This window comes from Carcharhinus amblyrhynchos, unplaced genomic scaffold (assembly GCF_965287045.1).
Source record: "Carcharhinus amblyrhynchos unplaced genomic scaffold, sCarAmb.v2.hapA scaffold_42, whole genome shotgun sequence".
Classification (NCBI taxonomy): Eukaryota; Metazoa; Chordata; class Chondrichthyes; order Carcharhiniformes; family Carcharhinidae; genus Carcharhinus; species Carcharhinus amblyrhynchos.
The window spans coordinates 93,771-110,888 of NW_027649783.1; the positions used below are offsets into that span (position 1 = coordinate 93,771).

Consider the following 17,118-nt stretch of genomic DNA (forward strand, 5'->3'; position numbering starts at 1 on the left):
ATTCGGGGTGATGTTAAGTGTTATTATCCAGCCAGGGTGAGCTTCCCAGGGTTTTGTTTGTAACAAAAAGTGAATAGATTCCTGGCTCGCGGGCAGCAGTAATAAGCAGGGAGGGGCTGACTTTGGGAGCAGAGTGGCGCAGCGGAAGCGTGCTGGGCCGATAACCCAGAGGTCGATGGATCGAAACCATCCTCTGCTATCACCTACTCACTCCATCAAATAGAAACAGTGATGGTCTTAGTTTTCATTAATGAGTAGCCCAGAACATTTGTCGCCATTGGTTGGACAGTTTATTCAGCCAACAGCGCGGGATCAATTCCCGGTTCAGTTGAGATTGATCATGAAGGCTCCGCCTTCTCAGTCTTGCTCCTCTCCTGAGGTGTGAATCCTCTGGTTAAATCACAGCCAGTCAGCTCTCCCCATTGATGGCTCCCAGAAACAACTGGGACTGTGAACCTTGCTCGAATTTTTCCGACACTGGACAAATCATATCCCTCACACATTGTTCAAATAGAGAAGTTTATTAAAAATAACTCAGCATGCGAATCGGATCATCCCTAAAATTTCAATTGTATCCCAGATTTGGAATTTGTCATTTCAGGAACAATCGCAAACAACCAAAATCCAAAGACCGACACAGAAAAGCTCCGTGATTCGGACACACAGCCCTCTACTGGGAGGTCAGACTCTCTCCTGTTGCTCCACAAACTCACAGCACTTGCTCTGTTTTACATCAGGGTCATGTTGGGTGAATTCAAAACCAAACCGCGAGCAGAGAGGTGAACTGTCTCTCTCTTTATTTTCTCTGGATTTACATCAAATGGAAACATAACAACGAATCAAGAGAAAGCAGAAAGGCAACGTTATCCTGCGGGAGAAATGTGTTCTTTGTTACGGATGTTAAAACAGAAGAGGTGGTTTGGGGAGCAGACGCTGTATGATGAGGTGGCCGAGTGGTTAAGGCGGTGGACTGCTAATCCATTGTGCTCTGCACGCGTGGGTTCGAATCCCACCCTCGTCGGTGGTGAATTTGTTCTGTCCCCTTATTGCCGGCGAGCTGATGATTCGCTCAGTGTTTTGAGCTTCATGGAACCAAGATGAAGTTTGGACACACAGGCTTGAGGGGTGAATGTTCCAGAACAATTCCACACTCCCATATTTCTAATCCCATGAGAAACTGGAGCTGACGATCGATTCAAGTCAGGACCCCAGTTTTGGACAGGAGTTTGCCACCAGGTAAACATGTGGTTTCAGAAGATCCAAAGCAGACTCCAGCTTCATTTGCGGCCCGAATGGCAGATTTTGTCTTTCTAGAATCGGCAGCTCAACCATGAAAATTAGCGCCGTATTAGCGGGATTGGCCATGCTAAATAGTCCCTCAGTGTCAGGGGGATTAGCACGGTAAATATGTGGGGTTATGAGGATACAGGCTGGGTGGGATTGTTGTCGGTGCAGGACCGACGGAAGTTCCGTAATTACAACCAATGCAAATAACGATTATTTACTCAGAGCGGGCGATGGTGGTATTGTGGTGAGTGTACCTGCCTTCTAAACTGTTGACTTGGGTTCGATTCCCGGCTATTGCATTGATAATTTATTTAGAACCTGATCGCGGCCTCTTGGACTTTAAACGGAGTGAACAAAAAACAGAGGCAGACGCGCTGGAGTTGTTTCAGAGTAACTGAGACAGGCACATGAGTGGGTTGGAGATGGGAGGATATAGGAAATTGTTTTAAATAAGGTTCATTAGCATTGGGACGACCCTGGTAATGGAAAAGGATATGGGAAGATAATAATGTTTTTTCTCTTTTCATTCACAGGTTTAAGTCGGTCCGCCTTGTGTCCAACGAGGGGCATACACGCGATGGGTCGTACTGGGGCTGCTCTTGGTTGTTCGAGATTGGCCTAGTGCTTCATGTCGTTAGTGTGTGCCTAAACTGGACCAGATACTGGGCAAGACGACTGCTTAGTGACTATCACTGATTGCTGTGCAGATACATGGATTTGGGCCAGTGTCTGTGGGAGTTTGCACATTCTCCCCGTCCTTGCGTGGGTTTTCTCCGGGTGCTCCGGTTTCCTCCCACACCCCAAAGATGTGCTGTTAGGCTGATTGGCAGTAATAAATTCTCCCTAAGTTAGTTTCCCGCAATGTAGATGGCCATAAAAACAATAGATAGGGGTCATGGGTGGAGGGGGAACTGGTAGTATTAAAATGGCGGCGCGGGCTCGTTGGGCCGAAGGGCCTGTTCCCGGGGCTGTTTTTCTTCTTTGTTCTTAAAATAAGGGCTGCTTAAGCGTTGTGAGCGATGGTGGTATAGTGGTGAGCATAGCTGCCTTCCCAGCAATTGACCCGGGTTCGATTCCCGGCCATCGCATTGATATTTTACTTACAACTTTATCCACTCACTCCTGTGTTTTCAACCGAGTGGACAAAACCAGGGCGTGCGCAACATTTTACGATAATGAAATACAATAGAGATTTGTCTTTTTCTTTTTATTCGGAACTAATTTGTTTCTAATGAAAAATTACTGAGATACAAAAACAAGTCTCTGACCCAGTAAGTGAGTTCTCCGTCAGAGACAAAGATACAAAAGTAGAGGAACAATTTTCAGCTCACACACTGTGCTTTGTACAATAACGGTGTCTGATGAAGTTAGTATCAACGCTACTGAGGTGATTATGTTAGCGGAGCAACCCGTGGAGCTGCGATGGCCGAGTGGTTAAGGCGTTGGATTAGAAATCTAATGGGGTTTCCCCACGCAGGTTCGAGTCCTGCTCACAGCGATTATCACTGAAAGTGTTTGCTTCCGGCAGCCCCAGAGCCGGAACTCCTTCTGGTATTTTCGCGCCAAGTATGTGGATCACCATCATGCTTTTAGCTCCATGGCTCCGGGCCGAGTGCAGGAAGGTGAGCTTGAAGAGGACACCTGGGTGCCCTCGGGCTGGCATGGACAAGATAAGCCGAATGATTCAGTGCTGTTCCCTTTCTCTGGTTCCATGAGGGAAATCATAATGTGAGCAGATTGAAAAACAACAGCATCAGGAGCGCAAGGACAAAACAAGGTCTCATTTCAGAGAAAGATTCTTATGGAATGACAGACAGAACATAAGAAATACATTTCATCGGAATGCACTGAATGATCATTTCAAAATGCTGCTTGGATGATATGACATCGTGTTCATTCAAACACATTGCTGCAAGCTGGTCATTATTGGGCGTTAGGAACTCCTGGTTATAGCAGATTGGGAATGGAAGGAGCAGCTTCACATCTGCACATTGACAGGTCAAACTGTGTCTCAGATTGGCAGCTCCCAGGACAGGTTTTCCTCTCCTCTCGCTCTGTGCTGTGGATTCTCGGGGATGAGTTGGAGTTTCCCAGCTCAGTAACTGTGAAAGCCTCTGAGGCCGGCGATGCTCACAGTGTCTGTTCCCCAGATTCAGGGGGCTGCAGCCAATCAGAGCTGTGCCTGGGTTAACCCAGAGCTGGTTGAAATGGTGATATTGTTCACAAACTGAATTCTATTTGGTCAGGTGTAGATACAGATTGTGTGCACTCAGTCACTAAACAACAAGATCCCACCTTCATATAGAGTTGATGAGAGGGTATGGAGGGATAGAGTGAGTTGGAGCAGTGAGACACAGACCGCCAGACAATGCCTCAGTGACAGAAATCCTTGTAAATTCCGGCTTTATCCAGAGAGATTCTCTTGGAGAAACAGAAGCTGCAGTCTCAGTTCGCATAAGAACATAAGAACTAGGAGCAGGAATAGGGTCCCCCTTCAAAACCATCATGGCTGATCTTTTTGTGGTCTCAGTTCCATTTACCCACCCGCTCACCTTTAATTCCGTTTTTGTTCAAAAATTTATCTATTCTTGCCTTAAAAACATTTAGTGAGGTAACCTCAACTGCTTCACTGGATACAGAATTCCTCAGATTCACAACCCTTTGTGTCAAAAAGTTCCTCTTCAGCTCAGTCCTAAATCCGCTTCCCCTTATTTTGAGGCTACCCTGCACCAACTCCCCCCTCCTCCACCGGCCCCACCCGCCCAGTTCTAGTTTCACCCGCCAATGGAAACAACTTCCCTGCTTCTATCTTATCTATTCCCTTCATAATTTTATATGGTTTGATAAGATTTCCCCTCATTCTTCTGAACTCCAATGAGTATACCTCCAGTCTATTCAGTTTCTGCTCATACGCCAACACTCTCATCTATGGAATCAACATAGTGAGTCTCCTCTGCACTCCCTCCCGTGCAAGTATATCCTTTCTCAAGTACACGTTACCCCACAGCACCTGCAAACCAACTCCTTGAGATTCCTGCACAAGGACACCCAGGTCCCTTTGCAGAGCAGCATGCTGCAATGTTTTCCTATTTAAATAATAGTCCATTTTGCTGTTATTCCTACCAAAATGGATGATATCAGATTTACCAACATCGTACTCAATCTGCCAGACCCTTGCCCACTCACTTAGATTATCTATATCTCTTTGCAGACTTTCAGCATCCTCTGCACACTTTGCTCTTCCATCCATCTTAGTGTCATCTGTGAATTTGGACATATTCACAGTACTCCGACTCATATTGTAGCAGAGACACATTATTAATCCCACACTCAGAAACAATGCTGCATTTTGACAGAAGAGATGGGGAGAGGCAAGAAAAAAAAATGGTCCAGTTCTAAACAGTGTGCAAGCTCAGGGGGGCCTGAGGTTCAGAGAGATCTTTGAGAGTGAGATGACATTTTGAACATGTCGTTCGGAAAGCGGATTGGATCCTTGGCTTCATAAGTGGAGGCGATTTTTCTGCATAGACTCTCTGCATTGGAAAAGGAAGCCATTTGGCCCATCGAGTCTGCAATAACTTTCTGAAAGAACATCTTTGGTACAATTTTACCCGGCTAATCCCCAGAACGTATACATCCTGGGACACTGAGGGACAATTTAACATGGCCAGTGCACCTAACCAGCATGCGATTGGAATGTGGGAGGAAACTGGAGCACCCAGAGGAAACACATGTAGGCACAAGGAGAACGGGCAAACTCCACACACCCAAGGCCCGAATCAAACACGGGCACCAGTGCTAACCACTGTGCCGCTTTGCCACCCTATTTGATAAAAATATGCTTCATTGTTTTATATTTTGTTTTGCCTTAATTGCTCGTGGCTGGATTCAGGGACAGATATTGAGGATTTGAGGTAAGATGTGGAGGCACGCGATCGCTGACAGACTTTCCGACTGAAATCTTGTATTTAAAGAAACCGTTATCTTGAAATCTAACTTTGGGACTCAGCAGGGGAATTGGGTGTGTTCTTTGATTGAAAAATCGTTTCATTTTATACAAGAGAGACTCGGAGATCTCATGATCAGAACAGACACACAAACACAGTTGGATTAGTCTGACCCGCCCGCTCCTTTCATACACTCTCTCTTCCACAATATTCACATCTACACATTCACAGGACAAAACTTTCACCAAATGGAAGGTCCGAGGACGGAATTTCTCCTCCTTCCGGCCTTTGCTCCGGATTCCAGGGGGTTAGTTAGAGTTTTTCACCTCAGTAACTGTTAAACACTCTGAGGGCCGCTCCCCGCAGATTGTCTTTCAATTCATTCATGGAATGTGGGTGTCGCTGTCTGGGTCAGCATTTATTACCCATCCCTAAATACCCTTGGGAAGGTTGTGGTGAGCTGCCTTTTTGAACTGCTGAAGTATATGTGATGTAGGATCTCACCTGTTAACCAGATTCTGTGGCAATTGGACAGTGAGCCACAGATGCTGCATCCAGGGGCCGTTGGTCAGATTCCGTGGCAAGACCCAATCATGTCTGTCCACCACCGAACCCCCCCCCACCCTTCCCCCAACCGCCCTCCAATTATTATAGTGATTGAAAATATCATTGTGTTTCTTTAGGGTCAATATACAAAGTATTTGTTCTCAGAATCTCTAAATTCTCCAAAACCAACATGCTTAGCAAATCAAAAACATAAAGGAACTTGGGAGTCCTTGTTCAAGATTCTCTTAAGGTTAACGAACGGATTCAGCCGGCAGTTAGGAAGGCAAATACAATGTTAGCATTCATGTCGAGAGGGCTCGAATACAAGAGCGGGGATGTACTTCTGAGGCTGGATAAGGGTCTGGTCAGACCCCACCTGCAGTTTGTTTGAAGTTTTTGGCCACATATCTAAGGAAGGATCTGCTGGCATTGAAAAGGATGCAGAGGAGGTTCACGAGAATGATCCCTGGAATAAAGAAACTGTCGTATGAGGAACGGTTAAGGACTCTGTGTCTGCACTAGTTGGAGTTTAGAAGCATGGGGAGGGGGGTGGGTTGGAGTTGGGGATCTTACTGAAACGTACAGGATACTGCGAGGCCTGGATAGAGTAGACACGGAGAGGATGTTTCCACTAGTAGGAGATACCAGAACCAGAGAGGGCAAAACCTCAGGCTAAAGGGACGATACTTTCAAACAGGGATGAGGAGGAATTTTTTCAGCCAGAGAGTTGTTCACCTGTGGAACTGTTTGCCACTGAAGGCTGTGGAGGCCAGGTCACTGAGTGTCATTAAGACAGAGACAGATCAGTTCTTGATTAATAAAGAGATCAGGGTTAATGAGAAAAGGAGAATGGGGATGAGAAAACTATCAGCATGATTGAATGGCGGAGCAGTCTCAATGGACCGAGTGGGATAATTCTGATCCTGCGTCTTATGGTCTTATGGTGATTCACTCAACTTTTCCAAATCACTCTGTCGGATATGGTGTAAGGTGGCACTGAGAGAATGGGATGGAGAGAGAATGCGGTGACTGCAGTCTGACTCTGATTCTTCAAACCAGTTAGTGCCCCCTTGTAGAAAGTGAATGTGTCTGAGAACAGGAGAAAAGCAGGTCGTGAGACAGGGATTTATTTTCTATAAAAAGTCAAACAAACTTCGAATCAGTCAGTGTCTGTCTGAGAACTGGAGGGGAGGGGAGGGGGTCTGCTCAAATAAAATTCACATCAATATTATCATCATCCATGTGTGTCTGACGGAAAATCTAGTTTAAAATTGCTGTCCGTGGAAACTTTGTTCATATTTTTTCGAAAAGTTCTCAAAACTAATCAATGATTTCTCAGTCAGAAACAGTGGTAAAGAGGAAGCTGAACCTGTCCAGACAAGCCAAGTTCAGTTTACAAACTGCGTTATGGACACATCTCGTGTCTGGTGAAATCAGCAACTGAGTTAGTTCCGTAATTATAACGAATGAAAATAACGACTCTTTAAACCAAACGAGTGTTGGTGATATCGCGGTGGGCAGAACTGCCTTTCAAGCAGCTGGCACGGGTTCAATTCCCGGCGTCGCAATGGGAATTTATTGAGAAACTTATCCTCTTGTGTCTCGAAACAAATGGACATAAAGTTCAAACGCAACATTTGATGGTAATGAAATGAAAATAAATGTTTTATATATTTCCCCTAAAATTCGGAATCTATTTGCTTTTAATGAACATTTTTTCGAAACACAGAAACAAGTCTCTGAACTAATAAATGAGTTCTCATTCAGAGAGAAAGATACAAAATAAAAGATGAACAAATTCAGCTCACACACTGCTCTCTGCGTCATTGCTGTGTCTGATAAAGTTAGTAGAAATGTTTCTGAGCGGGAGTTAATAAGTAGCTGTGATGGCCGAGTGGTTAAGGCGTTCGACTCGAAATCCAATGGGGTTTCCCCCCACAGATTCAGACCCTGCTCGCAGCGAGTCTGGTATAAAAAGTTTAAAAGTTACAATTTGTTTAGAGGGGCAGCCGCTAAAAAAAAATGTAACTTTCGGTGTTCCTCTTTTCAAGAAGTGGCTTTGTGCTGTGGGCCGGGATGTACTCAGCTGGCGAACTGGGCCGAGTGTGCTGGAAATTCCATGAGAAAGATCATGACGAGAGAAGAAAGAGAAATAAAGCAGCATCAGGGGAACAAGGACAAAACGAGGTCTCATATCAGAGGAAGATTCTTATGTAATTACTCACAGAACATAAAGATCATATTTCACCAGAATACAGTGAATGAATGAGAACTTCAAAATGCTGCTTCGATGATATGAAATTGTGTTCATTCAAACACATTGCAAAAGCTGCTCATTACTGGGCGTAAGACATTCCTGGTTGTAACAGCTTGAGAAAGGAGATTTCAGGTGGGATAGTAGGGAGGGACAATCGTTTTGGAAAACTAGGAAACAAGGATTATATAGAATCATAAGAAATCAGTGAAAATTTCCTGATTAGAATCGTGTTAACAATCTTGTTGCTATATTTCATTTCTTCCTGAAATCACACACAATTTTTGGCTTCAACTACTTCCTGTGGCAGTGAATTCCACACATTCTGGAGGACGCTAAGTTCTGGAGTCCCCCATCATCGGGAACATTCTTTCTGAATCTACCTTGTCTAATCCTGACAGAATTTTATCAGTTTCCATGAGATCCCCTCTCACTCTTCTAAACTCCAATGAGCACATTTCTAGTCGAGTGGCCGTTCTAGGAGATTCTATAATTAGGGGATTGATAACATCCTTTGTATCGAGAGTCCCACACAGTATGTTGCCTGCTCGGTGCCATGGTGAGGGACATCTCTGATTGGCTTGAAAGGATATTGAAGTAGGAGTGGGGACGGGATCCAGTTGTTGTGATCCATATTGTGATAAACAACCTTATCTCTGTGAAAACGATTCTAAACATGAAATGTTCACTGATTTCTCATGATTATCTAGAATCCTCTTTTACTCACGTTGGCAAGTCCAGGAGAAAGGATCTGTTTGGGGATTATCGGGAACGAAGAAATAAATAAAAACAAAAGATCCTCAGGGGTTACAATCTCTGGATTATTACCCGAGCCACATACAAATTGGCATTGGGGTGATTGACATAATGTAAAGTTCACTAGACTGAAGTCTGGAGCTGGGAGTGAAGTTACGAGGAGTGATTAGAAAAATGAGGGCCTTTTTCTCTGGGATTTAATTACATTTTTCAGGATGTGATGGTGGGGGTAAAGAGAGCCGAATGATTTCTGCTGGCGGAGGCTGGGGGAACCCTGGGACCTGGTTTCGGGGGAGGATGGGTAGAGAGAAAGAGGGACAGAGTTTAACTCCCAGGAGAGAAGCTGAGTAACACTTGAGGCCACTCCAAGTTTTGGAATCTTGCCCTCACCCAAAAGGGAATCAGTGAATTGTTAACCCGGGATCGATATCTTCTTGTTAACAGTGGTTATTAAGGGTGACGGGGTAAAGGGGTGAAGGTGGAGATTGGAAACAAAGCCGCCTTCACCTTCCCGAATAACAGGGCAGGCTCGAGGGACTGAATGGACTCGTCCTACTCCCACGCCCTGTGAGCAGATATCTCAGAGCATTTTAGTGAGTGCAGAAGGTTACAGAGATAGGGAGGGTTGTAGTGGCTGGTGGTGGTAGCAGGGGGAAAAATAGTTGTAATTGCTGGAGGAGGTTACAGGGAGAGGGAGGGGTGTAGGAGCCGGACGTAATTATAGAGATAGGGAGGGTTGTAGTGACTGGAAGGCTTTACAGAGATAGGGAGATCCGTAGATGCTGGAGGAGGCTACATAGATAGGGAGGGGCATAGGAACCGGGGGTGGTTACAGATACAGGGTGGGATGTTGGGGACTGAAGGAAATTACCGTAATAGGAAGGGTGTAGGAGCTGGAGGAGGTTCCCCAGATAGGGAGGGTGAAGAATGTGGAGGAGGTTACACAGATCGTGAGAGCTGTCGGCAGCTGGAGGAACTAAAAAAAGTGAATTGCTCTAACCCGGTGTGGCACTGAGCCCCACACACACAGCACAGGATGATTCCAATTTCTGTGCTGATTGGCCTGACTCCAGAGAGTTTGCAACACCACCATTGCTGAGACTGGGGTACTGCTGCTTGACAGGAAGGTGGCCATTCGGCCCATTGAGTGTGCACTGATCCTCTGATTTACCCACACAACCTCACATATTTACCCTGTTAATCCTCCTAATTTAAACATACTGGGGGACATTCGGGGAAATTTATCATGGTAAGTCCATTTCCCCTATCAATGGAGTGTGGAGGCAACCAGAGCACCCGGAGGAAAGCCAAGTGGGCACAGAGAAAATGTGGAAAATACACACAGTCACTGAAGGCCAGAATTGAACCCGGCCCTTTTACTTTTCATTGCCTCTCTATAATCTTCCTACCTGAATGAATCACTTCACAATTCTCAGCTTTGAATTTCAGCTGTAACTTGCCCACTCATTCCGTCAACTTGTCTCTGTCCTTTTTGCAGTTTTACACTATCCTCCTCAGAGTTCACAATGCTCCCAACTTTCACATCATCCACAAATTCTGAAATTGTGCCCTGCACACCATGACCTCGGTCACTAATATATCCTGGTGCATGTTCACAGTATCTGCAGCTTGTGTGCAGATCAATGTGATTTACTGCAGTTTGAGGGTGAAAACAGAAAAGCGGAGCCAATGCAAATGTTTGCATATTCCACGGAAATGTTGCAGAATTGTTGTCAAGTAGCTTTGTTATCATCGTTATCTTCCACATTGTTGTTTAACTCCAGCACGAGTGTGAGGGAGCTTCAGTCTGGCCACACAATTCCACTGCAAAACACCAAGAATGCAATGGACAGAGAAAGACACGCACAAAAGCAGCAAAAGAGACTGTTTGTAAATGAGTGACGACAGACAAAGGTTCCGGGAAACCGGCAGGACCCGGAATTGATCATTCACATGTTAAATTAGTTTTCTGTTGTAAATATATTCTTGTAAGCATATTTCCTGCTGTACAGCTGTCCTGCTTTGAACTATTGCTCAAAGATGTTCACTGTTGTTGTGTAAAGTGTTTCACTGTTTGTAAATATATTTCCTGCTGTGCTCTATGATATAGAGGGTTACAGCATGGAAACAGGCCCTTCGGCCCAAAGTGTTCATGCTGCCCATTGTCTTTTTCCCTCGGAGTTATTTCCAATTATCCGTGTTTTGCCAATATCTCTCCAGACCAATCTTACCCAGGGAACTGTCTCAAATGTTGGTGAGTGTTTTTTTTTCTTTCTGCTGTTGTGAAATATGCTGCCCTGTTGTTGTGTTTCTGGCTCTGGAAATATTTTTTCTTCTTTTCTGTTCACATATCGCCTTCCCTTGCAAACGTGTTCCCTGTTGTGTAAAAAAGATTCTCCGTGAGGACTTTTCTTGTCTGTAAATTGTTGCATGTTGTGTTAAGATGTTCCCTCTTCTTGTGTCAGGCTCTGGTTGCAGAAAAAGCCATTTACTCCAGATCGAGGTTTTTCGGGGAAAAAGGAAGCCAAATAACAGTTTGTGTTCTCCACGGAAAAGTCCCGACTGCTTCCCAGTTACCATTAAGGTGTTTTATTATCACTGTGAACAGGAATAGCAGAGGATGGTTTCGATCCATCGACCTCTGGGTTATGGGCCCAGCACGCTTCCGCTGCGCCACTCTGCTACGACGAAAGTTCCACTCTGCTGCCCATCAATGTCGTCAGACAAATGGTCACTCCTCTATCGTTGAATAGGAACACCAGTGTGAGGAGGCATCACTGCATCACACCGAGAATACAATAGACAGAGAAAAACACACAATAGCAGCATGAGAGACTGCTTGGACACATGGAACGACGGACAGAGTGTTGGGAAACCGGCAAGACACGGAACTGGAGAATCCATCACTATTTTAAAAGGAATTTTCTGTTGCATTACATGTTTGTAAATATATTTCCTGCTGTGTAACTGTGCTCTCTGTTGTTGAGAAATATTTTCTGCTGTTGTGTAAAATGCCTCCCTGATGCTGTGAATGTGTTTCCGGCTGTGTAAATATGATCCATCTTGTATCAATATTTTTATAATATTCTGTTAATAAATGCCCTGCCCTGTAAACGTGTTCCCTGTTGTGTCAAAATATTCCCCGTGAAGATGTTTTCTGTTCAGCTAATGACTCGTGGTGTGCCACAGGGGTCAGTGCTGGGTCCATTGTTATTTGTCATCTAGATCAATGATCTGGATGATAATGAGGTAAATTGGATCAATAAATTTCCTGATGATACAAAGATTGGAGGAGCAGTGGACAATGAGGAGCATTTTCAAAGCTTGCAGAGGGATTTTGACCAGCCAGAAAAATGGGCTGAAAAATGGCAGATGGAGTTTAATGCAGACAGGTGTGAGGTACTGCACTTTGGAAGGACAAACCAAGGTAGAACGTACAAGGTTAATGGCAGGACACTGAAGAGTGTAAATAGAACAGAAGGACCTGGGAATACAGATACATAATTCCCTAAAAGTGGCGTCACAGGTCGATAGCGTCGTAAAGAGTACTTTTGAACATTGGCCTTTATAAATCAAAGTATTGAGTCCAAGAGTTGGAATGTTATGGTGAAGTTGTACAAGGCATTGCTGAGGCCGAATTTAGAGAATTGTGTGCAGTTTTAGAAAATACAACAGCGCAGTACAGGCCCTTCGGCTTTCGATGTTGCTCCAACCAGTGGAACCAATCTAATGACCCTCTAACCTAAACTATTCCAATGTTATCCATATGCCTATCCACTGACCATTTGAACGCCCTTTTGGTCACCTAATTACAGGAAGGATATTAATAAGGTTGAGAGAGTGCAGAGAAGGTTTACAAGGATGTTGCCGGGACTTGAGAAACAGAATACAGAGAAAGGTTGAATAAGTTCGGACTTGATTCCCTGGAAGGGAGAAAAATGAGGGGAGATTTGATAGAGGTGTATAAAATTATGATGGGTATAGATGGAGTGAATGCAAGCACACTTTTCCAACTGAGGCTCGGGGAGAAACAAAAATAGAGGACATGGGTTAAGGGTGAAGGAGGAAAAGTTAAAAGGAAATAATAGGTGGGGCTTCTTCACACAGAGAGTGGTGGGAGTGTGGAATGAGCTGCCGGATGAAGTGGTAAATGCGGGCTCATTTTTAACATTGAAGAAAAGCTTGGACAGGTACATGGATGAGAGGAGTGCAGAAGGATATGGTTCAGGTACAGGTAAGTGGGACTCGGTAGAAAAATGGTTCGGCACAGCCAGGGAAGGCCAAAAGGCCTGTTTCTGTGCTGTAATGTTCTATAGGATAGGGAATAAATGCTGTAGCTGCGGCGCAAAGAATGACATGTTGGACTTCTCATCGTTGTTTGGTGAGATATTCAAAGATTGTGGTCAGGAACTCATCAGAGTCGGCTTTTTAGGTCAGGAACTGGTGTATCGATGCTTTTAGAGAAGTGAAACGGCCGCCGCGAAATTCATAGAATCCCCACAGTACAGAAGAAGAACATTCGGCCCATCGAGCCTGCACTAACAGCAGTCCGACCCAGGCCGCATCCCCAGAACCTCATGTATTGAGTCCACCCTCAATAACGAGGCAGAAAAGACGCATTCCCGACGAGGATGGGATTCGAACCCACACGTTCAGAGAACAATGGATTAGTAATCCATCACCTTAACCACTCGGCCACCTCGTCACACAATGGCGGCCTTTCTAATCACCTCTTGAACAAAGAACACATTTCTCCTGTAGGATAATGTTGTGTTTCTACTTCCTCGTTAATTTTGTTTCGCTGTGACTCTTCCATTCGATTTAAATCCCGAGAAGGTAAAGAGGGAGACAATTCCCTGTTTGAGTTTTGAATTCACCAAACATAACACAGACGTAAAAATAAGCAAGCAGTGTGATCTTGTGGCGCAACGGTAGCGCGTCTGACTCCAGATCAAAAGGATGCGTGTTCAAATCACGTCAGGCTCAAAGAACAGTTGCCCCCTCGGTGTTTGGATTTTGTATCTGGAGAAAGTTGATTGTTCCCGAAACAACAAATCTCCAAACATTGATAGATGCAATATTTTAACATCCTTTATGTATTTGCTCAATCTACGCCTGTACCTCGGGCAAGTAAAAGACAATATAATGAAACAAATGCATCTCAGTTTTAAAGCACTTTGAAACTTCCAGCCGTTTGAAAAAAAACACATTGCGAGACAAGCTATAAGCAAAATACTGCCGATGCCGGAATCTGGAACAACAAATGAAAATGCTGGAAAAACTCAGCAGGCCTGACATCATCTGTGGAGAGAGACCAGCTGAGATAGTCCAGAATGTTCAGACTTCAAGACAGTCTTTCCTCCAAAATTAAAAAGAACATGCGGTTTGATATGAACGGCAAACGCACCTTTCTGTCTCCACCTGATATGTGTTTTTTTCTTCATGCATCCATCTCATTCTCTTTCCTGCTAATCCAAAAGTCTTAATGAGTTAGTTAAAGCCGCTGTTTGCTGCATTAAATGGTTCTCCGTATTGGGGAAAATAACTGATCTCGTCAGAACTGAGTTGTCGCTCCGGAAGTGTAAGTGGCAAGTGTACAATGCGTATTGTCGCTTCAAGTGCCCTTTCCTCGTTAGTATAGTGGTTAGTATCCCCGCCTGTCACGCGGGAGACCGGGGTTCAATTCCCCGACGGGGAGTACGTCGTATTCTTATTACTTCAAATTAAACTTGTGTTGTTCTCGAACTTTCAAAACAGAAACAAAGACTATCAAGGAATGAAACTTTCAAAAATGCAAATCTTTACATTTGTACCGACACTTTTCCTGACCTGAGATCAACGTTCGTTCAATTCATCAGCATTTTGGCTCACCTTTGATGTGGCGATGCCACGTAGTCAACACGTCGAATATTACCCTGATATTAGCACATTGTCAATAAATGCTGTGATTTCATATTTTTCAGTTCTATTTTTGGATGATCCACTGACTCCCAGATCCCCGAAAATACAAAGGAAAGCTCCACCGTTTTTCAATATTGGAAATCCCTTTGAGTCTGTGAGTTGTGAAGATTCATGTAGCGTGAGGAATGGAATATTAATGCATGATTGTAAGAGCAGGAAGGTTCAGATTCGGATTGGACAAAAGTTTGGTGAAGGCACCGCTGGAGGACAGTGTGCAGTTCCAGTCAAATCACTACAGTAAGGATATGATTCCACCGGAGAGGGTTTAGTGTCCATTTCCCAGGGACCAGATCGTAGACTGGGATGGAGAATTTGAGCTATGAAGCGAGATTGGATTGGATCAGGTTGTTTTATTTCGAGCAGTGAAGGCTGAGAGGAGACCTGATTGAGGTGTAGAAGAAATGGACAGGGTGGATAGGAAGCTGCTGCTGCCTCACAGGACCAGGGACCCGGGTTTGATTCCCGGCTTGGGTCACTGTCTGTGTGGAGTGTCCATGTTTCCCCCCATTTGCATGGATTTTCTCTGGGTGAACAAAGAAAATTACAGCACAGAAACAGGCCCTTCGGCCCTCCAAGCCTGCATCGACCATGCTGCCCGACTGAACGAACATCCCGCCCACCGTTCCGGGCAACATATCCCTCTATTTCCATCTTATTCATGTATTTGTCAGACGCCTCTGAGAAGTCAATGCCGTATCCCCGACAAAGAGTTCCAGGCACCCACCACTCTCTGCCTCATACATCTCTTTTAAACCTTGCCCCTCACACCTTAAACTTTTGCCTCCGAGAAAAAGTCTCTTTCACCCAGGGAAAAAAAAAGCTTCTGACTATCCATTCTGTCCGTGCCTCTTGTAATCTTGTGGATGTCAGCAAGTCGCCCCTCAAACTCCGTCGTTCCAGTGAGAACAAATCAAGTTCCTCCAACTTCTCCTCATAGCTAATGCTCTCCTTACCAGGCAACATCCTGGTAAATCTTTCCTGTACCCTCTCCAAAACTTCCACATCCTTCTGGTAGTTTGGCGGTCAGAATTGAACACTAAATTCCAAGTGCAGCCGATGTAAGGTTTTATAAAACTGCAACATCACTTGCCAATTTTTAAACTCAGTGCCCCAGCCGATAAAGGCAAGTACGCCGTGTGCCTTCTTAACTACCTTCTCCACCTGCATTGCCACTTTCAGTGACCTGTGTACTTGTCCACTCAGATCCCTTTGGCTATCAATACGCTTGTGGGTTCTGTCATTTACTGTATGTTTCCTATCTGTATTAGACTTTCCAAAATGAATTAACCCACATTTGTCCGGATTAAATTCCATCGGCCATCTCTCTGCCCAAGTCGCCAACTCATCGATATTCTGCTGTATCCCCTGATGGCCCTCATCGCTATCCGCAAATCCACCATCGTTTGTGTTATCTGCAAACTTACTGATCAATTCAGTTACATTTTCCTCCAAGTAATTTATATATTACAAACAGCAAAGGTCCCAGCACTGATCCCTGAGGAACACCGCTTGCCACAGCCCTCTATTCATCACCCGTCAAAGGGGAAAACCCCGAAAGCCTGTGGGTGCTACTGTCAAATAAACTGGCTGTACTTTAACCTGGTGTTGTGAGACTTCTTACTGTGTTTACCCCAATCCAACGCCGGCATCTCCACATCATGACTTCATCGAAACAGACAGTGAAATGGAACATTGTTCAATAAATCGCTGATGAGTTGTCAAAAAAGTTGCCTAACTTTGAGATACTTTGAAAGGTTCAGGAGTTCGCTTACAGCGGGTGGCTCGTTGGTCTAGGGGTATGATTCTCGCTTTGGGCGTAGCGTTAAAATGCGAGAGGTCCCGGGTTCAAATCGCGGACGAGCCCTGCATCTTTTTTTCTAAAGAAAATTCTTTGCAATGAAGGTGGCGACAATGAGTGAAAGCCGAATCAGTGTTTACCTCCCGAGAACTCCCGAGACAGATAGGTTCTTGATTAATAAGGGGATCGGGGTGAATGAGAAAAGGCAGGAGAATGGGGATGAGAAAACTATCAGCATGATTGAATGGCGGAGCAGACTCAATGGACCGAGTGGGATAATTCTGATCCTGCGTCTCGTGGTCTTATGGTGATTCACTCAACTTTTCCAAATCACTCTGTCGGATATGGTGTAAGGTGGCACTGAGATAATGGGATGGAGAGAGAATGCGGTGACTGCAGTCTGACTCTGATTCTTCAAACCAGTTAGTGCCCCCTTGTAGAAAGTGAATGTGTCTGAGAACAGGAGAAAAGCAGGTCGTGAGACAGGGATTTATTTTCCATAAAAAGTAAAACAAACTTCGAACCAGTCAGTGTCTGTCTGAGAACTGGAGGGGAGGGGAGGGGGTCTG

At 44.8% G+C, this 17,118-nt stretch overlaps 7 non-coding genes across 7 annotated transcripts; 5 read left to right on the forward strand and 2 right to left on the reverse strand.

Moving 5' to 3' along the window:
- Window positions 1–127: 127 nt before the first annotated feature.
- On the forward strand, window positions 128–199 carry trnai-gau (transfer RNA isoleucine (anticodon GAU)). The gene has a single exon. It is a non-coding gene; the product is annotated as a tRNA-Ile (tRNA).
- A 740-nt stretch (window positions 200–939) lies between these two features.
- Window positions 940–1,021, forward strand: trnas-gcu (transfer RNA serine (anticodon GCU)). Its single transcript has one exon. It is a non-coding gene; the product is annotated as a tRNA-Ser (tRNA).
- Window positions 1,022–2,303: 1,282 nt separating this feature from the next.
- Window positions 2,304–2,375, forward strand: trnag-ucc (transfer RNA glycine (anticodon UCC)). The gene has a single exon. It is a non-coding gene; the product is annotated as a tRNA-Gly (tRNA).
- Window positions 2,376–2,703: 328 nt separating this feature from the next.
- trnas-aga (transfer RNA serine (anticodon AGA)) lies at window positions 2,704–2,785 on the forward strand. The gene has a single exon. It is a non-coding gene; the product is annotated as a tRNA-Ser (tRNA).
- An 8,616-nt stretch (window positions 2,786–11,401) lies between these two features.
- trnam-cau (transfer RNA methionine (anticodon CAU)) lies at window positions 11,402–11,473 on the reverse strand. The gene has a single exon. It is a non-coding gene; the product is annotated as a tRNA-Met (tRNA).
- A 1,940-nt stretch (window positions 11,474–13,413) lies between these two features.
- trnas-acu (transfer RNA serine (anticodon ACU)) lies at window positions 13,414–13,495 on the reverse strand. Its single transcript has one exon. It is a non-coding gene; the product is annotated as a tRNA-Ser (tRNA).
- Window positions 13,496–14,416: 921 nt separating this feature from the next.
- trnad-guc (transfer RNA aspartic acid (anticodon GUC)) lies at window positions 14,417–14,488 on the forward strand. The gene has a single exon. It is a non-coding gene; the product is annotated as a tRNA-Asp (tRNA).
- Window positions 14,489–17,118: the final 2,630 nt, after the last annotated feature.